The 26457-nt window shown below is 42.9% G+C and overlaps 1 protein-coding gene across 4 annotated transcripts in view; it reads right to left on the bottom strand.

Moving 5' to 3' along the window:
• Nucleotides 1-25737, bottom strand: part of Sqor (sulfide quinone oxidoreductase) — a 51225-nt gene extending 25488 nt beyond the window's left edge. The window contains exon 1 of one of the 4 annotated variants that reach the window (XM_031371711.1): nt 25633-25737. The gene's annotated coding sequence lies outside the window, so the exon portion shown is untranslated. Of the gene's footprint in view, nt 1-9340; nt 9445-14705; nt 14807-24968; nt 24994-25632 lie in introns of those variants that run through there. The other 3 variants (XM_031371713.1, XM_031371712.1, XM_031371710.1) reach the window with 3 other exon arrangements.
• Between the last annotated feature and the right edge of the window lie 720 nt (nt 25738-26457).

Here is a 26457-nt window from a genome sequence, read left to right as displayed (position 1 = left end):
GGGAGGGAAGGAAGGAAGGAAGGAAGGAAGGAAGGAAGGAAGGAAGGAAGGAAGGAAGGAAGGAAGGGCCAAACTTAACCCTGAGGTCATCAGAGAGGAAATGGACAGCCCTGTCAACAAATTGGAATGAAGCATTAATCTAACAAGGTTCTCAGTCTCCTCAGAAAACAGCCTGCACCCAGTGCACTTGTTAGTTTAAATGTCTTAACTATCAGTGTTACAGAATGAAGCAGCCACTGTATCGCTACATTCTTATAAAGTAAGACACACACTTTCACTTTAACAAATCAATAAATAGGACTAACTTACATTCCATTTGCAAGTGACACATTCAATATAGTTTTTGATTAAATGATACTATGCTTTTAAGCTAGATAAACATCACTCGGTTGGTCCTAAATCAACTGAGTTCCTCCTTCAAAAGATGGAACTAGACACATGGACACAGAACATGGCAGCAGAACTCCTGCTGGCCGAGGCGTCAACAGCTGCCTGGACATCCTTACTTCCGTCACTTACTGGCAACCTTTTCACAGCTGGCCCTTCCTAAACAAAAACCGTACAGATTGCCTGTGGCCAAAGGTCCTCAGACTTATGTCACTTGACACACTTCTCACTGGGCTGAGAGCAGCCAGAATGCCTAGCTGAGCTCAGACAGAGCTGTGCCCAGCAAGTACTATCTGCAGCATTCTTTTAAAAAAAAAAAATTATTTATTTGTTTTTACTTATATGAGTTCCCTGCACCAGAAGAGGGCATCAGATTCCATTACAGATGGTTGTGAGCCATCATGTGGTTGCTGGGGATTGAACTCAGGACCTCTGGAAGAGCAGTCAGTGCTTTTAACCACTGAGCCATCACTCCAGCCCTATCTGCAGCATTCTTGATGTAAGGTCCACCAACTCTTCAAGCTTGGAGTCATCCAAACTGACTCTTTGATAATTCAGGGGAAAAAAATGCCCACTGGCAGAATTTTATTTTCATAGAAAGTAGCTGAATTGTATTCCAAATTCTGAAGAGAGATATGTGATATAGAAGTTTAACTTACTAAGTGCATTGAAAAAAAAAAGAATCTAAGCTTTAGATGTTGGGACAAGATAAAATAATGATATTAATGTAACTTTAAGCATCTCTGACTCTTAGAAACAGTACTGAAATTATTACAGTTGAAATGGCCTGGAATCCCCTTGAAGGTACCACAGTAAATAAGACTTGATGGAGGAGGAGAGAGAAAACAAGAAGACCCATGAGGTAAGAATGTGAAGTCACTTGAGGGATCTGCATTGGTGCTCCTTGTGGCCATATGTCTGGTTTTGTATGTGTTCAGAAGCAAACAATAAAAAACCAAATGGATAAGTAAATGCAGAAACAGGAAACACAGTGAGCTAGAGCAGACATCGGCTTTTTATAGGGATCAAATGACATCCGGAGTGATTGTGTCCTGGTTGACATAAGTAATGCATCATCAAAGACCAATGCCTCGGCCTCATAGGATTGACAAAGCCTTCCCTGAGACTCAGTCAGAGTGATGGCAAACCCTTCTTCAGATCTGAGTATGAATGTTGATGGTGTGTGCAAAAACTACCCACGAAAGCTTTACTCCTTGGATGTTTACAGCCTGAAGAGTGTTCCCGTACAGATACTCCTGACTCCTATAATACTCCTGACTCCTAGTTCCACTGTACATAATGACTCTGCCTGTTTATCTGTGTGTTATAACCCCACCTTCACGTTCAACTGTGTGTTTAAGCACGCTAAGCTTCAGTGTGTTGTGGCTTCTCCATCAGGATGAGCACAGCCCCTGGGATTCCAGCTTCTCAGTGTCCACATGTCTGTCACGTCTTCATTCCCTCATAGCATCTAGTCAGGTCAAGTCCAAAACTGTGCAAGGAGGTGGCAGGGTTTTACCGCTAGAAGTTAAACTCTTGGCATATTTCAAGTAATTGTAAGAGAATACTGATGTGGGTCCTGGCAACACAACTTAGAACTGCTCATCATGATGTCCACAACTGAGTCAACACTAGGGTTTTAAAAACACTGAACTAATGGAGAAATGGAGGCTCAAAGAGGGCAGAGATCTTTCAAAGCCACACAGTGTTGGCAGTAGGTCCAGATCTAGAATGAACTCCTTTATGAAAAACAACTCTTTCTGGATGTCCTCTGCAGCAGCAGCGCAGGCATTTGCAACAGCCAGCAGTCCAACCCAGGAAGAGAACAGCCCAGGCTGGAATTTTTCCAGATCCAGGACTCAGAACTGAATCCCCTGCAGGCCCTAGCAGAGCAGAGGAGTGATGCATCTCCAAATTCATACACAGGCACACACATACACTCATACCCACACACATACTCATACACACATATATTCACACCATACATACACACACTCTCATATACACATACATACACACATATTCATACACACATACATTCAAACCAAGCAAACACATACTCATACAAATATATGTGTGTAAATCCATCCACATAAACACAACACTATGAACTCACCTATACACATTCACACACTGATACACATACACACATCCTCACAGAGTAGAAAGCTTTTTGTTTGTTTTGTTTTGTCTTGTTTTGTTTTGTGAGACAGGGTTTCTTTTACATAGCCCTAGCTGGCCTAGAACGCACAAAATAGACCAAGCTAGCCTTGAACTCATATAAACCCACCCACCTCTACCTCCAGAGTGCAGGGCCTAAAGGCATGCACCATCACACCTGGAAAGAGGCAAGTTTTTAGACAGGGCAGATTATGTATTTATGGGCTTGAAACTAAAATAATTTAGGAATCTAAAACTTAGAATATAAATTTAGACTTAATATTTACATTGAATGAGGAAATAAATTCTAGCAAACACAAAGCTCCCTGGCAATCCTTCTTTGGAGCGTTCTGTTAGGTGATTTATCAGAAATACACATATACAGATCTCCCTGGCTAGAAGCCACCTTTCCCTCTCTGGCACCCTGGCTTGCCCTGTGTAGGATGGAGGCCCTGAAACAGAGATTTCACTTACTTCTCAGCAAAGCTGTCTCTAAGGACCACACTCTCCTCAACTGCTTCTCAGAGGCTCCCTGAAGCTGCCCCCTCTTTACACCAGCCTTGACCTTTTGCCCTTCCTACCCACCTCAGCATGTATATATATATATATATATATATAGAGAGAGAGAGAGAGAGCATGGTTTTCCTGAACAATCTGAAACTAGGTCACAATCCTTAACATAAAACCAGCTTAACATTACTGCCCTCGACACAACTCCTCCATGCCAGATACAGCACTGGGCACTCAGGTAGACATTATGCCCATTTTCTAGCTGGGAGAATTGAGGCTGAAGGAATGTAGTTCTATGCTCAGGATGAGACAGCCAGTTCAGAACCAGACCAACATTCATGGGGGGGAGATTTTAAAACTAAGGAGGAAATCAAAACAAACTGTTCCACACACCCTACTTCCTGGAAGTGCTCCTGGGAAATAGTTCATACAACTGGGTTAGCTGTTTTCCTGTTACTCAGTTAAAATGCCATGACCAAGGAAGTCTATGGAAAGGAGTTTATCTAGACTTATAATTCCAGGGGGATAAGAGCCCAACATGGCAGGAGACATGGCAGCAGGCAGGTACAGTAGCCAAAGCAAGAGGCTGATAACTCAGGTCTTCAACCACAAGCATGAAGCAGAGAAAAAAACCAGAAGTAGGAAAGGCTATATACTCTCAAAGCCAGCCCCCAGTGATACACTTCCTCCACCAAGGCCACACTTCCTGCAATGGCACCACCACCTATGGTCTGAGGGTTCACATACCTGAGTTTATGGGAGACATTCTCATTCAAACCAGTATATGGGACCTAACAGGTCCCAGGCTCTTTAGTCAGCAAACCAAAGACCTAGTCCACCTCTGGTCTACAATAAAGTTCTGATCCAAAGACCCATCCAGGAAGGAGGAAAAGACCGACCGTGTTTTAAAGGGATCTCGCAGGCAGGACAATGTTCCACTGTTTAACACTCAGACAGCAGTTCTGTCCAGTCATAGGTGGGTCACTTTTGTTTGGACAAGCCCCTGTCACACAGGGAAGGGCAATCTGAGTTATCTAGTTACTACGTTAACTTTTGACTCATCCATAAATACCTTCACAGTCACACTCAGAATAGTTTGACCAAATGTCTAAGCATCTCATGGCCCAGTAAAGTTGACAAATATGAGTGACTGCCACCAAATGTGATGGAAAAGAAGAAGGCCCAGAGCAATCTCAAGAAGGAAATTCAGCTGTCCCGAGGTTAGCACTGCAGGTGTGCTAAGGAAATGCCCAGCATTGCTGCAAGGATGCTGTGTTTCCTCCGACAGTCCCATCTTCCCTTGAAGTACTGTAAGCAAAACATACACTGCTATTCATAGCAATAGACATGGTTTGAAAAGACAGCAGGCTGCTTCCCCTTCCTGGAGATATTCTGAGTCCTACTGTATTAGCTACAGTATTTTTTTTCTGTGCTTTTGATAAACTGACATTTTGACACCTGGCTAGTTCCTACAGAGACTGTCTGTCTAAGGACCAGCTAACTTCAGTCATTGAAGGTCTGGCCTGCCCTCATACCTTTGACTTGTAAGGCATTAGACTATAAGCCACCTGTCTGCCTGACTTTTATAGTCATATAATCATTCATATAATCATTATATAACATTCACATAATAATCGTTATATAATACTCATCCATTCACATTGGCAGCAGACACCAGACAACCAGAAGCAGTCTCTGCACTCAGGGTGCACAGAGGCCCAGCTGCTCAGTCCTGCCCTGGGTCAGCTTTTCTGCCTGCCTCACAATACAGGCTTTTGCTTATGCTTTTTCTTCCCATTTCTGCCTTCCAACAAGCCCTAGGTGCTTTTCACAGGGCCCAACATGGGTGCTGTGCCTCTGGTCTCTTGAGAACCGTGAATAAAAATGTCTTCCTTCTTGGCAGTCCCTTGCGATCCATGGGTGCTTGCCATACTTGATAAAAACAAATTCTGGGTGTGTTTTAATATTCCTACATTAAAATGCATGTGCCAACTGCTCCGCTAGATAAAAGGTTTACACTTTGAACAAAGTTTTGTTAAGTTTCTTCTCCTTATATATGTGCGGAACTGTCAGGTGGCATTTAAAGGGCAATTTAATTACATACTACTGAAGAATGTTGTAATGACCTGGATGATTGGGCCAATTTTTGCAGCTCCGTTACATAAGCTACACTTTGACTTTTTAACCAATAATTAATCTGGAAGAATAGGCACCTGGCACTGCCTTCCTTTGTCACACTCTAGCATCCGCTCTATTGAATGTAACTTGTCAGTGTCTCCTCCACCAAGGAAATTCTTTACATCTTTTTGATTCACTTAACCTCAACAACAACTAAGTGGCACCAGCCAGGTGTGTTCATTACAGTGCTGTAAGGACTGAGATCTCTGAAGGTGGAAGATGATGGGTGAGATTGGCTTCTTGCCTATCCTAACTCATCTCAATCATGCAGTAGCTGAATTTTCAAATGTGGAAGACAGGAAGTATCAATTCTAACTTGCAGGATCCATTCCCTGCATAAAAGTATATGCACTAAGTAACTTTTTACTTGGCTAAATGTATAAGGTTACCCTGATGAAACAGAGTCTCATGTGAAATCTGCACAGTCATGCTTACTCTACTACTTGAGAGTGTTGCCCTGGTATTCATTAGGGTTAGTGAGGATCTGGGCTGAGCAGTCAAATGTTTGCTCATTCTAGTCCTGGACCCACACCCAATTTCTCAACTTCAGGTGTTAAAAGAACAGTAGAGTTTGGCAGCTGCTGATAACACAGAGCAAGAAGAAGGTAGACCCAGCCCTGGGGAAAGGCTTTCTTCTGTTAATGTTAGATAGCTTAATTTTTAAGTATAGAAAGTAAACTCACAAACATCCTAGAAGAAAAGTAAAGATTTACGTCATTCTTAGCAAGATGGAAACTTGCTTAACAAACACCAAAGACACAAGTCAGATAAAATACTACATTTTACTACTTTTTTTTACCTTTTTGCTAGTTATTCTACACACACACACACACACACACACACACACACATACACACACACACCACCTCTCTAACATTCAGCTCTTACACTCCTATTCCAAGCCCCAACCTTTGGTCTCTCTTCTTTGACTTCTGCTTGGATCAGGCTAATGGGGGATGTTAGCAGGATCTCAAAGGAAATAAAGCAAAATTGAGATAGGATTTCCTTCCCTGGTTTGTTCCTTCTCTGGGCCATATTTTAAATTGGATGATGGACAGAGGCCAGAAGACTCTTCAAAGCATGACAGAAATGTCATGCATTGTCTTGAAAATCCAGTTAGTAAAGACTCAGAAAATGTCAGAGAACACAGTTTGCCTTAGAAAACACCTAAATCATCACCAAGAGACTGCCCTGAATTAACCACATGAGCCCAACTTAACTCTCTAAATCCTTTAAAAATGGAGAGGCTTTCCCAGCAGTGAGGGAGCTATGATTATGGGAGAGTGGTCATAAAAATGAAAGGTAGCTGGCTTTGAAGATGAACAGCAAGGATAATGAACCAAGGACACAGACAATTTAAAGCAGCTGGAAAGGACAAGGAAACAGAAAAGACAAGGAAACAGAACCTCCTTTAGAATTCTCAGGAAGCACATAGCCCTACCAGAACCTTGATTTTAGCCTAGTGAGGTCTGCACTGGACCTTTGAAGTAGGTTATTGTAAGATAATAAATTCTATTGCTGGAGTTGAGGCCATAGCTGATTGGCACAGCAATAACACAGCATGTGCAGTGCCACAAAATAGGGAGGAGGTTATGTGCCTTTAGTAGTCAGGGTTCTCTAGAGTCACAGAACTTATGGAATGTCTCTATATATTAAGGAAATTTATTGGAATGGCTTAGCCTGTAGTTCAGCTAATCCAAAAATAGGCACCTGAGAATGGAAAGTCCAAGAATCTTGTAGTTTCTTAGTTCCACAAGGTTGGGTACTTCTGTATAAGCTGAAATCCTGAAGAAGTAGGTTCCAAAAGGTATGCTGGCAAGTAAGTGCAAGCAGGAAAAGAAGAGTGAATCTTCCTTCTTCCAATGTCCTTATGTCGGCCTCCAGAGAAGGTGTGGCCCAGATTAAAGGTGTGTACCACCATGCCCTACATTTAAAACTTTCTTTGTCCCAGGCTGGCCTTAAACTCAGAGATCTGCTTGCCTCGGTCTTCTAGGATTAAAGTCATATACTATCTTGCCTGGGCCAAAGCTTTTCATGGCCACTATGCCTCCATGTCAAGATCCAGGTCAGAAACTTGTGTCTTCCAGCCTCAAGGTCTAGACCACAGGTGTGCCTTCCATTTCTGGATGGTAGTTCATTCCAGATGAAGTCAAGCTGACAACCAGGAATAGCCATCACAGTATCATTAAACCCCAAAGTCTGTGGTTTGTTATAGCAGCTTCAGGAAATTAATACATACATCATCTTGTCTCCACAACAAATCAACAACAGGTAAGTGCTGTTATTTCCATTTACAGATATCGGAGTTAAGCTTCAAAAGAAGCCAAATGACTCCCTAGTTAAGTCTATGATAGGATACGAACCTAGATTCTTTTGGAAGCTAGTCTCATTACTCTTTCCACCAGTCTAGAGGAAATTCACTTGAAAGTAAAGATACAGCATTTCCTAAAATCATAGCTGAAAAGCTTGATGTTACTCTCTTGGTAGAAAGCACAGATTCTGTGCCTGTCTACCTAACCATCTAGAGTGCCTCAGGGATTGGCAAGAAGAGCCTAGATACTCCATAATATCAGTGCTGACAGTGTCTAAAGCTGGAATCTGAACTCACAAAGAAAATTCACTCTCTCTGGAGAAAAGAAATGCATCAAAATGTCAACAACAACAAAAAAATGCAAATCCCAAGGAGACTGGGGAGGTAATAAGACTCTAGTGGAAGGAAGGTGGGACAGTCTTGAGAGAGGTGGGGAGCTGACACTATGTTCCACTTCCTATAAGCTCTGTTAGGCCTGATGTGGTATACCCATGGTTTTAGTTCCAGTAACTGGCAATCTCTGTTACAATGAAGGAGCTCAGAAGGAATGGGTTCATTGGTGAGTAGTTTTACTAAGTATATCTCTACATCAGACAAGAAGGGGCAAATTAATCAGGGAGAGCAATAAACCCAGTTACAGCCCTGTGAACCTGTCAGGAGTCTACTGCATTTAATGAATGTGTGTGATAAGGGCCTGAAATGCTAATAAATACAGATAAAAGAGAGAAAAGGCAGGTGAGAAGTGGAAAGGACTTCTGGAGGTAAATAAGGAAGCCAAGGAAATGATTATATCAACTGACTAGAGAGGTTATATCAAGGACCTCCTGGGGCTAGTTTTGGACAGTTGAGGTTGAGAGTCACAAAGAATGCCCTCTTGGAATGGGAATCATCTAGCTGTAGGTGAAAAGGAGGTGGTGTGCATTCGCAGGGTTGGGGGAGAGAATGGGGTGGGGGGAAACTGGGTAGACCTATGTTTCTGACAATGAAGATCAAAAGCCGTGGTGGCTATTCTTGGTTGTCAATTTGACTATATCTGGGATGAACAATAATCCTGAAATGGGGGGGTGGGTACAACTGTGAGAGGATTTTTTGTTTGGTTTGGAGTGAATCCACTTCTAGTCTTGACCTTTGAGGCAGGAAGTCACATACTTTTGACCCAGATCTTGAGGTAGGAAGACACACCTTTGATCTGGGCCACACCTTCTGCTAGACAGAAATAAAGGAAGCTTTTCCTCTGCCTGCTTGCTCTCACCTTACTAGCAAGTACATTCACTCCCATTAGAGCCTACTTCTTCAGGATTCCAGAATCTACTAAAGGCCAGATGAAACAGCCAGCCTTGTAGACTGAGCAGCTACTAGGCTCTTACACTTTCTATTCATAGTCAGCCATTGTTGGATTAATTGGATATTAGCCTGTAAGTTATTCTATTAAAGACTATATATACAAACAGAGATCCATTCTGTAAGTTCTACTACTCTAGAGAACCCTGGCTAATACAAAACTCAATCCAGGACCACTGGCAGCCATCCAGTGTTCATAAAGCAGTAACCAAAGCCCACGCCTACAGACTAGATTGTGTTGTTTAGCTTACAGTATCTTCATAAATTCTGATTTACTTGCAAATGTGGAAAATTTTGAAGGTAAAACAAATAATGGCCCTATGATCTTACAACAGGAAGCCCACATTCACACATGGAAATACTCCATTAGAACTATGTAGTCAGGGCCACTTTCACTCTACAAAATGTTCTTATTCACTGCCCCACCTAGCTTGGGTGAGTCATGTAAGTTACCTGTTGTGTCATGGCTTGGATTTCAGCTTCTGTGCCCTGCTCATGGAAGTTAGAGCCTTAGAAGGTCTTAATGGAATGGAATTCAGACATAGAATCTGGGAGAATGGGTTGGAATACCTAACTTCAGCATTCTCAAGTGTGTTCTCTCTGCCAAGCATTGTGCTAGGCACAGAGAAACGATGAAAAGGAAGAAGTTGTCTACCTTCACAGCAGAGACAGGAATATGATGATCCATTAAGTGGCTCTTCAGAATTGCAGGAAGGAAGGAACTAATGTGAATGTGAGACATGTGTGGGAGGAAAACAGCTAAATATGAGGGATAAAGAAGGACAAATTCAAACATTGACATTATATCCACTTCTCTAGTTGGTGTAACAAAGACAAAAGCAGCCCTATGAGATTACTCAGAGAGAAACAACGGTCCAAAGTATGATGTGAAAAGGAGACTATGCCCCTTGAGAACAGATGAGATCACACAGGCCCCGCCCCTGCTTTTAGCTCAACTCCTCTTGCACAATGTGTGGCTAGCCCCGCCTGCCCACATATTCAGGAACTGGATTACTATATTGTTAACAAATAAAGGAAATGAAGCAATCTTCACTCATGACTGCAAGTTATGATAGGGACTCTCTATACGGAATGCAATCAATCTGCACATTTGCTTGAATATTAAGCTGTGAAGCAAGAGCTTTTGTGGACCAAAACTAAGCTGTCCAAAAACCAGGAATGATTTCATACAGCTTTTTTTTAAGACCTGAAGTTACACTGGGTCCCTAATTTCTTCAAGGAGCCCTGTAAGAATTTTAATAAGTGCAAAGAGTCCTACCCAGTCATGATACTATGAACCAGAGCAACGATCAACATGGCATGATAACCCTAAGGGTACAGTAGTGGCACACATTTTAGTGATCATCATCAACTCTCTAATTGGGATTTAAGACCTACTCAACAAGATGGATTCCAAGCCTGGCAATGGAAACTTAGCCAATTATTCTAGGGTAGTGACGTCATGAATCTCAAAGGAGAACCAACAATCATTACTTTACCAAAACAACATAATCCCTAACCATCTAAACACTGTACTTATACCCACAGATAAGTGTAGTCTTCAGCCCTCATCAAGGGATCTTTTCTTTGCAACAGATGGAGACTACAGAAAAATCACAACCTATCAAAATGCAGACTTATAGAGCCCAGTCCCAAAGGAAAAACAGCTACAAAACACTCAGAGAACATTTCCAAAGAGGGGTGGGAAGACTGTAAGAGCCAGAGGAGCAGGGAGTTTGCTGTAAGATGGTGTCTCCTAGTACTGCCAGAAGCTATACCCATAAAACACTCACCAACCTGACTGCCTAAACATGGGCTGAACAAGATTTCATATATGTATATGGAATTCATATATATACACATATACATATATATACATAGAGGGTAGACACACCACACACACACACACACATATACACACATGCATGTAACAAAGATGTAGGAGAGCTTGAGGAAGGAAAGGCAAGGTGAATGTGCTATAATTAAAGTCTCAAAACAAAAATAGAAAAGTGGAAAAATTACTAATGAGGACTTTGCAATGACTCCCTTTGCTGCCAAAAATGTCCCTCCAAGCTTAAGTACTTAATTATAATATTTTATAATCAAAACAAACATTATAATGATAAAACTGATTATTTTACCAAGCAGAAAACAAAAATTATATTTACATAAGGAAATACTTTTGCTTTAATAAAGGATAGTGCACATGAGTGAATTTAATTGCCGTCACTGAAAGGTAAGGATTTTGACTGGCTCGCACAAAAAAAAAATAAACAAGCTTTATTTTAAGCTTGCTCCCATTTTCGTATTGCCAGGCGTACTTGACTCCTCACATTCTAGTGTACTATAAACAAAAACAAATGACTCCCCATCTACTACCTCATGCACAGGAGGCTTCTAGTCAGCTTTCCTGCCAAGGTCTCAAGTTTCCTGTCAAGAAGCGACTGTTGGCTCTCCTTCAAGATTACCCTACCCTAGAATAGTTGGCTAAGTTTCCTGTGTTGGCCCAGCTACAGGGTCCCTGGAAATGGGGGTCTCCAGTAAATTAACTGGGTCACACAGCAAGGGTAGGCCCAGATTTCCTGAATCTTGTATTTGTTTCTTTTGGTGGGTGGATGGATGGATGGATGGATGGATGGATGGATGGATAGATGGATAGATGGACAAGTGAAGAGGCAGGCTGTTGTGTCGCCCAGGAAAGTCTCTAACATGATACATAAGTAAGGATCACACTGAACTTCAAATCCTTCCACTTCCATCTCCCAAATGTTGGGATTATAGGTATTCAAGCCACCACACCTGGCTTCCTGAATCATTAAAATGATTATGATAAAATTACTCATCAGACCAAAGTGCACTGAGATTCAAAGGTACATGCAAGAAAGTTATGAGGGGTGGAGAGTCACTATAAACAAACTGGTCACACAAACTTGCCATTACCTGGAATCCAGCCCACAAGGCCTCAATGACAAAAGACTCTTTGATTACATATTATGTATATGTTGTTTGAACCTAAATGCTGAATTCAGTTCTTTGATGGCTAGGGTACAAGGAGATACACACAGGTAGCAGGGACATCAGGTCCCTAACAGCTCACATCTTTCCTGTGTCAGACCTAATGGCACACTTACCCATTTGCAGCAAAGCTTTGTCTGAAAGACACCCAGGATACCCAGATCCTCATTATAGGTGGTACCAAATTGGGCTCATCTTTAACAATTATAAGCCATACTTTCTTCACACCAGGAAAAAGGACTCCACCAGATGTATTAAAGATTTCTGACTTCCTAAAACTGCATTCACTTCCCATTGAAAAGGAAGGAGAGGAGGGTGTTCAAGCAGACAGCCAATCGGGATATTTGTCTACTGACTCCTCAGAATTTCTGTGGCAAAAAAACAGCAAGATCAAATGCTTAGGCCTGTGACATAATCAGAATAAAAACCAGATGTCCCATTTTTTGTACCATTATGCACTATGATTCTCTGGAAAGCAGCTATACTTAAGTGCATACTCCAAAGTATAAGAAAAGCACGGCAGGGAGGGGTCATTTGTGGGAATTATTGCAATGTGTGCTGTGTGTAATTTCTCATGACAGTCACTGAAGAGGGAATTGCTGATCCCCTCTCCTAAGCAAGAAAATGAAGCTTATAGGACTACTTATAGGTCACTTTGAAGGTAGAAGTTTGATTTGAATATAAGGGGGTGGGCATGTTAGTGCTCTTGAACGTAAAGGTCTTTCTCTATATATGATTTAGAATAAGCCCAGATCTGAGGAGCTGGGAAAGTCTCATGGTAATCATCCAAATTTAGACAGGGGATGAATGGGCTGACCTCATCCAGCTCAACTGTCATGTGAATATGCACAGAAGCAGACCAGTTATAAGACTGGCACTTCCATGGAAAGTTCTCACTGTCTATAGTGGAAGCTTAGTTGGCTTTAGGCCTAGTCTGGGCAGCTTTTAGTAAATTACCCACTGTTTTCCTATTTACCAACTCTCTGGAGACAGGTGAGGGGCAGGGAGGAGAGAGGGGAGGGGGAGGAGGAGGGGGATGGGAAGGGGAGAGGGAGAGGGAGAGAAATGTACATCTAGAAATGCTTCCTCATGGGTTCTGTCTCCATTCTTTACAAGACATTTCCTGCATTACAACACATCTTATTAACAAGCCTACACATGGATAAGAGAAACTTCTGGAATCCTACTTTCCTATCAAGACAGTTTGTTTTCTCTGGTGAGGCACTAGACCTACAACAGAGCCAAGGGCCCTCACCAGTATTCACATTCCCAAGTCCCAGCCTGTTTATGGATTTGCTCTAACAGATTCAAAAGGAGCTATCCATTTTAGTCATTTCCTAAGCTCCCAGCTGTCTCCTAGATGCCTTCACAAGCAACTACCTCCAAGTCATCCAGCAAACCTTTTATGTACCAGATTTAGGAATGTGATGGCCAGTGTCGGACAAGTTGTTTTTTTTTTTAAGGGGTGAGGGGAGTCCCTGCTGTATCCCTCTGCATCAAGTACAGACTGGACCCTTTTCACCTGTGGGAGCTTGTTTGGTTTGACAGAGAGGTGTTGGGTTTTTCTTTCTCCCCCTGGGGAGAAACAGATGCCCAAAGAAGCACGGAACAGAGGGCACAGTGGTAGTTCAAGGAAGTGTTAAACCTCAGAAACTAAGTTGCCTAGCAAGTAAAGCAACACCGTTTCTGCTAACAGGGTATCTATCTAAATTGAGGCCATTCATCTGAATGAAAGAAAAAAAAATCTTTACCTTCCACTGATGTCTACTTGAAATTTGACATTCTCTTCAAGTACTGTGTGGGCAGCTGGCCACAGCAATATTAGCAATTTTTATGACTTTTTAGAAACGTGTTTACAGGTGGTGCTTATATATCGAATTCTATATTCTCTGGTATTCCAAAAATATAATAGTTACTTGCTTTTTAAAATTACATAGTATTCTCTTAATACTTTGGCAACTGTCTTCTTTCAGCATAGCCTGCCTTTAATTTTATGCTTCCACAAGTCTTTTGAGAGGGGCTGGCGAGATGGCTCAGTGGTTAAGAGCTCTTACAGAGAAGACTTCCTTCCAGAGAAATAGAATTCAGTTCCTGCACCCAGATAAAAGCTTACAATTCCAGTTCTTAGGGCTTTAGGCACACATGCAAACGAAATAACCATACACATGAAATAAAATCATTAACTTTAAAGCAAAAAGGAAAATATTCTGAGAAAGAGTCCTCAGTTTCCCCCCAAACCCAGAACTGCCAGAGGTACCTGCAGACAGAAATGGATCAGAATGCTGTCTTTACAGAGGTTTACAGCCTGCCAAACTCTGGCTCCACTTGAGTCTGTGAGCCCTAGAAACTGGGGTGGCTCTCGGATAAGTAAAAGAAAGGTGAAAAGGTTTCACCAAAGAGCCTTTTCTCCCTTGTACCAATTGCCAATCAGCCTGGCCTGTACTCCTCCTCCGCTGATCCCCCAGCGCCCTGGGCACCTCCCCAGACCAATGCTAGACTCAACCCACCCGCAGGCAGGGCAAGGTGCTGAGTGACAGGCAACAAGTGGAACTAGCGTTTCTGAAATTCCCACGCACGGAGACCACAGGTCCAAGCCGTGAGGGTGGGGAGGGTGCCAGGGCCATCCTCCCCGCATCGCTGAGGCTCGGCCACTCCGGAGAAAGCTCTGAGGTCCACCGAGTCCCAGACCAAAGCGGCGTGTGTCAGGGGTTAGAAAGGAAGAAGGGCGGCCGGGAGAGCGAAGACAGAAGAGAGGACAGCGAGCGGCTGTGGGAGGGTGACAGCGTCGTGGGATGCGTCTTACCGGGCTGAGCGACACAGTGGGCCCTGGCGCTGGCGCAGCAGAAACTACAGTGGCGCCGGAGCGCTGGCCTCGCAATGCCCCGCCTGGCCGCCGGGGCGGAGAGGCGGATGCCAGGGGCGGGGACAGCCACCACCACCCCTACCACCACCTTCTGCCCAGGAAAGGCAGCCCCGGGCGCTGCCCAACACGAAACCGGGTGGGGAACGCGCACCGAGGGCCAGGCACGGACACCGGAGGCATGGGTTGCCCTTGCTCCCCGGCCTCAGCTACTCCCCATGCCCCGTGACTGTCCCCAAGCAGCTTAGACGCCAGGCGTGCAGACAGGGCCACCCCTACTCAGAACCGCGGGGTACCTTCCCCTGGAACCTGCTAGCTCCTGAAAGTTGTTCTTTCGGTGCCTGAGAAGTCACCATTCAGCCCTTTCTACTGTGAACTGACAGAAGGCACAAGCTAGAGACCGCAGCACCATGTGTTAAAACAAATAGGCCCTAAAGGTTGCTAAGATCTCAACTTTAAAAAACCTCAGAGATGCACACAAGCCACCAGCTTTTTTAAAAAAAAAAAAAAAAAAAGTAATTAAGTTTCTTTTGCACTTGTTTGATTCTGTGAGTTTTAATAGTTTTTGAGTCTCTTATTTCAAACTTTCTGTGTTCACTCTGAAGCATCTATGGTAAAATCACTTGGTCACAGAGCTACAAACACTGACACACTGCCCATGGGTTTGATGGTAACCCTGGTGGTACTTGCTGGCACCTGTGCCTGCAGCACTGCCTCCCTCGTGACTTTCTGTGACTTTGTGAAGCCACAGGTTAGGTCTAGTAAAGAAGTTGGAAACAAAACCAAATGGAATCTGTATTTACTGATGGAGCTATTGCTGGAAACAGTGAATTAAGACTATGTAAAGAAACATCCTTAATGTTTACCATACTCTTACCTAAAACTGACCTTATTTTATCAATAAAATGTTTCACATACTTAAGAGTTGAGGCAAGGGGTCGGGCACCAGAAAAGTTGTTCAGGCCTCAGAACAGTTAATTATTCTTTCCTGAACATAACTCTGATTTCCACCCTCTAAGTGCCAACAATTGTAGCCCAAATTTCTGACAAAAATAAAACTCAACTATACACACATATTTCCAAACCAATTCACACTATTCTTCATCTATCCTCATTAAGAAGCCCAGGTTCCTGTGAAGGACTCAAGAGCCGTCTGCTTGCAGGGTGTTCGGAGGGCCATGGCTGGAGAATCACATTAATAGCCGTGTCCTGAATAGTCCCCACATGCTAGGGCATCTGTGTATCATTCTATTAGCACACTGAAGTCCCTTCTTTCCGTCAGTGAGAGTTGGGGTTGTGGCTTGCCCATCAGACCTCAAGGCTGTGAACTTACTCCATTGTCATTCCCTTTTTCTTTTAATAATATTTTGTTTACTTTGTGTGTATGTGTGTGTGTGTGTGTGTGTGTGTGTGTGTGTGTGTGTGTGTGTGTATGTCATGAGGAACTTCAGAGGTCCACTTCCCAAAATCAATTCTGTCCTCCATCAGATGGATCCCAGGCCACCAGGCTTAGAACCAGGCAGGCATCTTTACCTGCTGGTCCATCTCACCAGCCCAGTCATTCTTTCATCACATGGTGATTCTCCATCTTGACTGCTGAGTGTCAAGTAAGCCCGGTAGCTGCTGCTGTCTGCACCTACACTTGATTCCCATCCATCTGAGGTTGCCAGAGTAGTGAGTGTGCAGACAGGGAGATGGGAAACTAAGAGGAATTTTAAAGGATGGCAAGAGGGCATGGTGGGGGGGAGGGCATGGTGATGGGAGGAGAGTAGGGGGAGGGGAAGTGATGGGGGAGGGGCATGATGGTGAGGGACACATCCGAGAAGATCGGGGCATAAGGAAGTATAGACTGGCGGCCCCTGGGAAGCTATGCAGACCAGTAATAGAGAGTGGAAAGGAAAAAGAAAGACTGTCAAAAGCGAAGACTCTGGAGCAAGGGCAAGGCAGAGGGATTCTCCAGGTATGCCGCTTTAAATGCACCTGCTTGGAGCCCATTAAACAAGCCCCACCCTCATCCCTGAAGCAAAGGCTTCCTTGGGTGAATGTGTAGCTAGAGAAGTGGCTTATCCTGCCCTAGTAAACCTTCCTACCTGTGATAGCCACTCATCCAAAAAGACACTAATCCTCACTAGCTACTGTGAGACTCATTGGGAAGCTAGGGGGTGGGGATTTCTGGAGCAAGCAGCACACACTGTCCCTCCTGACAGTAGGGACAACAGGAAGTCTCCTAAGCAGAAGGAAGTGAGCAGAAATGCAGAGAGTATATTATCTTTTCATATGTGGCCTTTAAAAGGCAGTTCCAATCTCTCCCAGACTGCTCCTTTCCTTGCAGCCAAACTGCTTGTACAATAATCAAAACTGTATCAAGTTACAGTGCAGTTAGAGTTTCTTGATCTGTATCACAGAAGATCAAGTTATTCTCCAGCCAGAAAGCACTAATGTATACACAGACACTTCACCCTATCCCATCAGCACTGGTTGCAAGCAAGAAGCCAGTGATGGACACCTTGACTTAAGAGAGATTGGTAGAAGGCTTCCATCAAACGCTAGAGTGATGGTGGCCAGGGACATGAACCTGAGTTAGGAAAGTTCTAAGGAGTCAAAGAGCCTGTGATGATTTGTATATGCATGGGCCAGGGAATGATACTATTAGGAGGTGTGGCCTTGTTGGAGTAGGTGTGTCACTATGGGTGTGAGCTTAAGACTACCTCATTCTAGCTGCCTGGAAGTCAGTATTTTGCTAGCAGCCTTCAGAGGAAGATGTAGAATTCTCAGCTCAGCCTGCACCATGCCTGCCTGGATTCTGCCATGCTCCTGCCTTGATGATACTAGACTGAACCTCTAAACCTGTGAGCCAGCCCCAATTAAATGTTGTCCTTATAAGACTTGTCTTGGTCATGGTGTTTGTTCACAGAAGTAAAACGCTAAGACAGAGCCGAAACATCTTTTTGCTGGTATTTTTCTTCCCCTTAAAAAAATAAAATAAAATTTATTTTCTTTTTGAGATTTTCGTACATTAGTATCATATTTATGTCATTTTCATGCTACCTTCTCCTCACTCCAACTCTTTGAATATCTCCCTCAAATTCATGACTTCTCTTTATTATTGATACTATATATATATATGTACATGTATATGTATACACACATACACACACATGAGGAGAGAGAGAGAGAGAGAGAGAGAGAGAGAGAGAGAGATCCAGCAAGTCCATTTAGTGTTGCTCATATGTATATGCCTTTAGGGCTGACCTCTTGGGATTACAGGGTGGCTCATTCTGAGAGAAGACAGATTTCTCCTCTCTCAGCAGCCATCTATTGCCTATAGCTCTTCATCTATGGTAAGATCTATGAGATTTCCTCCATCCACATTGGGATGTCAACTGATGTTGTAACTGTGTGCATCTTGTTTAGGTGACTGTATTGTTGAAATTTCATGGGTGCAGTTCCTATCATATATGAAAGACACTATCTAAAAGCAGACATCCTGGTCCTCTGACACACAGTCTTTCCACCCCCTCCTCCATGATGTGTCCTGAGCCTTAGGTGGTTTTCTGTGATGGTCTCCACCTGCTGCAAAAGAAATCTTCTTTGGTGAGAGGTAAGAGCTACACTATCTGAAAATATAGAGGTACATATTTAGAATTGAGTTGTGAATTTTACTCTTCCAGGAAAGTGTCAGGAATAGGTTTTCCTCTAGGGTTCATGACCTCACCAGCCATTGGTAGTTGGTTCAGTTTACAGGATCAACCATGTATTCCATCCTATGAAGTTATCCTTAAGTCTAATTAGACAGCAGATGGTTACCCCCAAGATACAAGTGCTACTATTGCATCTTTGGGTATATCTTACTGTGTTGATCATTACCAGAAGCAGGCTGGCTAATCTCAGGATATTCACAATACCACCATGAATGACTGAGTGCCACAAATATAAAAGAAGCAAGAATTCAAGTCTTTAGAGAAAGTATTCACTTGGATGACTGTACATGAATGACTAGCATCATAGCTGCCAGGGCAGGAAGAGAGCATGCATGATCCTACTGCAGGACAGGAAGAGAGTATGCTTGGTCCCACTGTCAGAACAGGAAGAGAGCATGCTTGATCCCACTGTCAGGACAGGAAGAGAGCATGCTTGGTCCCACTGCAGGACAGGAAGAGAGCATGCTTGGTCCCACTGCAGAACAGAAAGAGAGCATGCTTGGTCCCACTGCAGGACAGGAAGAGAGTATGCTTGGTCCCACTGTCAGAACAGGAAGAGAGCATGCTTGGTCCCACTGCAGGACAGGAAGAGAGCATGCTTGGTCCTGCTGCTCACACCAGTATTACCATGATGGGTGTTCTGTTTCAAATGGGGAAGGAGTTGCATACTAGTTAATAGGAGTAGAGAACAATGTCTCTTATAGGCTTTGTAAATACAAGGTCTTTGTCCATACATAATTTACCATCTGTCTAAGCCCTCCATCCACAATGGGTTCTGCTAGGTACCCACATTTTAGAATGATGCAGAGCAGAGGTGTGGCCCAGGCACATTACCTTTCTCAAGGAGAATGTACTAATTTGCCTCAGCTAATTGCATCAGCTCATGGATTGTTTCTAAATTTCCTGTCTCATATGATCCCTGTAAGATGTTAACAAGTTAATATTTAAAACTGACTGGCGCTGTACCTGGCATAGAAAAAGTATCCAGTTGATAATTACTGCTCGGTTTTTATAGTTCCTGTTTTATTATGTTATTACCGTGATTTGAATGTTTGTGCCCTCCAAAGCTCATGTTGGAATTTTACTGCCATTGTAACAGTATTAAGGGATGAGATCTTTGAGGTGATTGTGTTTAGAGGACTACATGTTCATAGATGGGGCTGAAGGGATTATATAAGACTAAATTCTAGATGCTGTAGGTAAAAATCACGTGTTGGGTGCACAAGCCTGGCCTCCTGAGTTTATCAGCAAGACTGAAATGACTCACCACATACAAGAGGTCCACAATAATGTCATGAGGTTTCTCACCAGAAATTAGAGATCATAATGCAGTTAGCCAATATATTCAAAGTATTCACCAAGAATTCTATGTCCATCAAAACTGCCATTCAAAGGTGATAGAGACAGGTTGTCCCTAGCCTACTTAGCCTTCAGCATCTGATCGATATCTAGATACTGAAGAAGCCTAGAATACTATTGTTTCTGTGGCTCTTCCCTCAGTGTCTCTTCCATTTCAGCCCCAGGAACTCAAATTGACAAGTTGCTTTTATAACTCCAGTAATTAGAAAAAGAATAACAAGATACCAGAAGTAGAAAAACAACAAACTTAAAACAAAGGTAAAAATAATCTAAAAGGAATACAGAAAAATAATAAAATATAAAAGATTGTGAAACTGACAAATCTGTCTCCAGATATAAAGAGAACAATGATGCACACCTGTGAAACTGAGGCAGAACACCTGTGATCCAAGTTACTTGGGAAACTGAGGCAGAATTAAAATTTCAAGGCTAATTTGAGCAACATAGTGTCTTCCCCATCTCATAAGAAGATATATAGGAAGAACATTGGAATCATTACAATAAAAATATAAATGTAGATTATTTTAGTTTGACTGTGAGATGCTTCCCATAGGTCTATACTTAACATTTAGTCCCCAGATGTTGGCACTGTTTCAGAAGGTCAGCAAACCTTCTGCTCACCCTTGGCTTCTTGACTGCAGTTGCAAGGTGACCAGCAGGCCCCCACATCTGCCACCTGCCATGCTTGCCATGCTTGTCCTGCTGTGACCGATTATGTCTCCCAGACCAGAGCATTAAGACAAAATAAACCCTGCCTTAAGTAGTTTCTTGCCAGATATTTTGTAACAGCAATGAGAAAACTAATATAGAGAGGCATAACTATCAACTCTACAGAAATGCATGACCACTGTATTACACCTTTTGGGCCACAGAAATCTGCTTCTCACAAGGCCAGGGCCAGGGAATAATAACACCTCCATAGCCCTTGTAGCCTACTCCTTCCTGGAATGCCACTCAAAAAGGAAGCTGAATTATAGCCCTTTATGATCACATCTGGTCCTAGGATCATAATGAACACTCACCTCTCCTATCTTCTTTGCTCTCAAATATCAGCATAGCAAGTGCAGGGGACCCACCCAGTGTTATAACACAAACCATCATTCTGGGTAGGCCTCCAGTACCTGCCATGGGTCCTTCAGAATGACAGTAAGAGAGCCACTGGGAGGGGGGGGCAGTGGGTGGTGATGGTAAGGGCAATCCACCTCACAAGACCTGGTTTCCAGACCCTTGTATCCTTCCTTCTGCAGACCCAACACCAATGTAATAAGTACAGTGTGTCCTGAAAAAAACGGCACTATCCTTTCAGATCTCCTCCGAGCTAGTGTTTCAACTGTGACTGTGCACTTCCCCTAAGCTAAGGAATAAAAGTGCCATATAAGACTCTCTAGGAAGAAAAAAAAAAAAAGACAGTGTTTATTTGCCTTTTACGTTACATTTAATATTACCCCTTTCACATACCCATTACATTAGAGAAATCAGAACCTCTTAGAAATCCAAAAGACACCGATCCTTCCCACCAAGACAACACAAGGTTGATGGAACAGGACCGGCCAGAGCAGGCTTGCGTTGGAGGCCATGAAAAGCTCCATGCCCTTCAGAAAGTGGGAGATGAATCCTATGAAGAGGCTAGAAGAGGATGTCTTAGTGTTACAATTAGAAAGTTGGCGTTCTGGAATCTCCTCCCCTGACCCAAATTGATGTATCTTCTAATATTGTCACAAAGAAGTAAGCCCTTTCCTGTAGCCTGCCTTACATTCTGGAGGCCAGGATTTCCACCTCTGTGATGTTTTTCTGCCCTTATTCTGAGTAAATCAGAAAGCTACCAGCTTTGAGTGGCATTGGAATGGGACAGAGTGTTGCAGCAGGTGTGGGCCACAGTACAGCCAACCCTGCCAGCAGACACCCTTGTGATAGAATGGCCAATAATGGTCATAGGAGCAATATAACCACTAGACAGATCTGCAAGCCACATGGGCCCATTGAAAGCTGGTCTCTGTTCAGAATTCCCTTCTTTTGTTTGGTTTCTATGTGTTCCACTCAAACAGGGGGTCAAAGACTTCTTTAGAGCTATCAGCATCAATGTTAGCTCAGATTCTTTGTCCAATAGTCTTGAAAATGTCTAATTATCCTCTTTTTTCCAGTGCAGTATTATCAAAGCCAACGGCACAGTTCCCTTTGATGAAGGCCTGGGAAGTCATTATGGGTCACTTCTCATGTGGCAGTGAACTTCCTTCAGCTATGGCTTCAGTCGGGCTCCAGATCTGAAAGCTGAGTCATTTGAGAGTTGAGCAAAGCATCGTGACTTCTGGCTGGTGTGGTTTTTCTCACATTGTCTTTCATTGCCATGTGTCTCTCTTCCAGACACCAATATATAGATATGGATAGATCAAGGGTCATCGACTAAAAGGCCATGAGCCAAAGCCTGCCTATCACCTATTGCCTTAGTCAGGGTTCTCTAGAGTCACAGAACTTATGGTAATCTCTATATAGTAAAGGAATTTATTGATGATTTACAGTCTGTAGTCTAACTCCCAACAATGGTCGGCAGCAGCTGTGAATGGAAGTCCAAGGATCTAGCAGTTGCTCAGTCCCACAAGGCAAGCAGATGATGCAGAGCAGAGCCTTCCTTCTTCCAATTTCCTTATATAGGTCTCCAGCAAAAGGTGTGGCCCAGATTAAAGGTGTGGTGGCACACACCACACCTTTAATCCCAGATGACCTTGAACTCATAGAACTCGTAGATCTTCCTGTCCTCTGGGATTCATAGCCACTATGCCTCAAGATCACTATGCCAAGATTCAGGTCGGAAACTTGTATCTCTCAGCCTCCAGATTAGGGCCACAGGTGAGCCTTCTAATTCTGGATTGTAGTTCATTTCAGATATAGTCAAGTTGACAACCAGGAATAGCCACTACAATCCACCCCTTGTCAACTTAACACAAATAATATCTCATGTCCACATGAAACAATAACAAAATCATGAATACGCCTAACATGATATAACTATTCCTCGTACAATCGCAAATGCATTTATAAATTTACAATGGGGCAATGTCCCTTGGGAACATTCTTTTAGTGTCTCAACTCAAATACCAATTGATGTTAAAGAAATTGGAAGAAAGAAAAATGTATTCTTAAAATAAGACAGAAGCGTTCATATTACTTTATAATCCTCGTTTCTGCAACTGATTACTCGGCCTTACCTGGTATTTATAACTACCTTCCTCTACTACCCATTCTGTATTTCCTTCCCCCTCAGCAAGCACCTCAGCAGGTCTTGGCTCTTTTCCTGGAGGATTGACCCATACCTTCATTCCTGATGGGTCTGCATCCTTTGTCATCCTGCTTGGATTAGGCTGTTGTAATTTCCCATTGACTTTAATCACAGGATATGGAAGTACTAAGAGATACCCTAAGGGATCTCCTGCACTCCAGACATAATCCTGTTTACCTCCATTGTGAAGAGGCAATCCAATTTCTCCATGGTAATCTGGATCTATCACTCCTCCTAACACTGTTATTCCTTTCTTAGTCTGTTGGTTTAAGCCCATTAGAAGCCCAAAATGATGACTTCTGGCTGATGTGGCTTTTCTCACATTGTCTTTCATTACCATGTGTCTCTCTTCCAGACACCAATATATAGATATGGATAGATCAAGGGTCATCAACTAAAAGCCCATGAGCCAAAGCCTGCCTATCACCTATTTTTATGAGCAAATTCATATTAAAACATAGCCACACCTACCTAATAGTTTCTTTGTTTATTTTTGTGCTACAACAGCTAATTTTAGCAGCTATACTGGGGGCCTATGACCCCACAAAGCCTAAATTATTTGCAATCTAACTCCTTACCTAATAATGTGATAACTCTTATTGTTGATGATGAATGTTGGTGACTGTTTCTTTTTCCCCTGATTCAAAGTAGACACTATACTTCACCGAGCATTTTCCTGGCCCTCAGCAAATGAATCTTGCTGACTGCCCATCTCATGCCCATGGATGTTCACAAATTCCAGTTCTACAATCAACCACAGTCTACACACCTCCTTAGTGCTGTGGGGACCCTCCTAATCAGCTCATTTTAGTATCTTGGTACCTTCTTTCAAGTCTTTTGGCCACAAAAGATAAAGAATTAGGGGGAAAAAATCGAGATGTAACCCCCAACACCTCCTCTTAATTGCTTCCAATCACCTTTCGCACCTCTTAAGATAAAGAAATAAACACCCACAAATCCTCCCTCAGGGAGGTGGATTTGAGACTTGCTCTCCCAGATCCACATGTGGTCACCTGATATTATTTCTCTTTCGCAGAACTGGTTGTTTCAGATGACACGCATACCACACAGTGGGCAAAATGAGCCAGGCTGAGTCACATTACGATCCCAAAAGAAGGCTCTGTAGCCAATCTCATCCACTGCTTGTCTGGTTGTTGCGTGTCTACACGGAGTGTCATTCAGGTTTAGCAGCCTTTCTGCTGAGCTCTCTGCTGAAGAGAAGCTCACACCCTCTCCATCCTTGTTCTTCCTTAGTGCCAGACTGAATCTATAAAATTAGCAGATGGAATTCATATTCACGTATTTCCTCACCTTGTACATATTTCAAGAAATTTAAAGGAAAGCCGGAGGTTGATTTTTGTCCCTGTTCCTAAGGCTCCCACTTAAGAAAACTCTGCTGTGCTGCACTAGTTTAGGGCCAGAATCAGCTCCTGGCCCCACCACTTCCACAGGTGTCCTTCGACTTTTGCACCCTGCTTCCATTTCCATACTTTTGTGTTGCTGTTAAAAGGTAATGCATGTCAAGTAACCCTGGCATGCAGCAGATCTTCAGAACGGCTGGAAGTAGACCTAGGAAATATAAATCTGCCCAGAGATATGAATAAGAAACTAGATAAAGGCAGAGGAACACCATACAAATAATAAAGACTGCAGGGCTGAATAGAGATCCTGGCCACTGATGAATTTTTCTATGAATTCTTGAATTTGAATGTGTAGAGATACATAGTCCTCTGGGTAGCCCCTTTATTATTAAACAATACAATTCTTTGAAAACTATAACATGTTTGCCTTAGTTAGGGTTTTACTGCTGTGAACAGACACCATGACCAAGGCAACTCTTACAAAAATAACATTTAGTTGGGGCTGGCTTACAGGTTCAGAGGTTCAGTCCATTATCATCAAGGCAGGAGGAGCTGAGAGTTCTACATCTTCATCTGAAGGCTGCTAGCAGAATACTGACTTTGAACTAGGATGAGGATCTTAAGCCCATGCCCACAGTGACACACCTATTCCAACAAGGCCACACCTTCTAATAGTGCCACTCCCTGGGCCTAGCACATACAAACCATCACAATGCTAATGCTACCAAAAATGTTTGTGGGTTGTGGTTATAACAAATAGATAATTGATGTTATCTTATAAATGGAACAGGAGATGAAATATTATATGTTATTTTAAAAATGTGGAAACTCAGAAAACAGGAAGCAGCCCAGTATCCAAATCCTAAAATAAGCCTGGTACCAGGTTTCACAGAAACTAGGCAGAATCCCATTTTTTTTTTTTTTTTTTTTTTTTTTTTTTGGTTTTGGTTTGGTTTTTTGAGACAGGGTTTCTTTGTATATCCCTGGCTGTCCTAGAACTCACTCTGTAGACCAAGCTGGCCTCAAACTCAGAAGTCCACCTGCCTCCCAAGTGCTGGGATTAAAGGCGTGTGCCACCACCTCCCAGCTAAATAACACTTCACATGGTTGTGAGACACCAAGCAGTAGCTGGGATTTGAACTGGGGTCCTTTGGAACCACAGTCAGTGCTCTTACCCACTGAGCCAAGCATCTTGAGACACTGTGTTACTTTGTTCACTTCAAAAGAAATACAAATCCATGGTTTGCAGGCCGGCCCCCACTTAGCATGCAGATTCTATGTCTCCTTGGGAACATAGAATTTTCCAATTAATAAAGGGGATCCTCTAAGTCAGTGGTTCCTAACCTTCCTAATGCTGTTACCCTTTATTCCAGTTCCTCATGTTTGGTGACCCCCAACCATAGAATTATCTTACTTGATGCTTCACAACTGTAATTTTGCTACTGTTATGAATTGTAATGTAAACATTTGTGTTTTCCAATGGTCTTAGGTAATGCCTGTGAAAGGGTCATTTGACTCCCAAAGAAGTTGTCACCCACAGGTTGAGTCACTCTGGGCCCCATGTAGGCAGAACTTCTTCTACCAGGCCAGTACTTCACTAATGACCCCAAGGTTTGTTTGCCCTTGGGCCCGGGGCCCACACCAGACCCAATCGACCCAGGCAGGTGAAAAGATACAGGTTTTCCAGATCTCTGCCCACAGCGGTCATTCAGTCCATCTCTTAGGATAGGATTCTAAGCATAATAAATAATTGTGATGAAATAGATACATGGTAGCTGACTGAATTGATTATAGAAAGATAAATGGATAGATAGATGATAATAAATCAATTGGTCATGATTTCAAGAGGGGAAAAAATAGAGCCCTCAAGTCCAACATCAAACCAGAAAACTTAAAAAAAAAAAATAGAAAAAGATGTAGCTTTAAATTATGTTACAGATACTTTAGATCTCACTGTTTAAACAAAAGCTCATGTTAAGAAACTATAGTTGAGGGATAAT

This window comes from Mastomys coucha, unplaced genomic scaffold (genome assembly GCF_008632895.1).
Source record: "Mastomys coucha isolate ucsf_1 unplaced genomic scaffold, UCSF_Mcou_1 pScaffold15, whole genome shotgun sequence".
NCBI lineage: Eukaryota > Metazoa > Chordata > Mammalia > Rodentia > Muridae > Mastomys > Mastomys coucha.
This window is presented reverse-complemented; position numbering and strand designations above follow the sequence as displayed.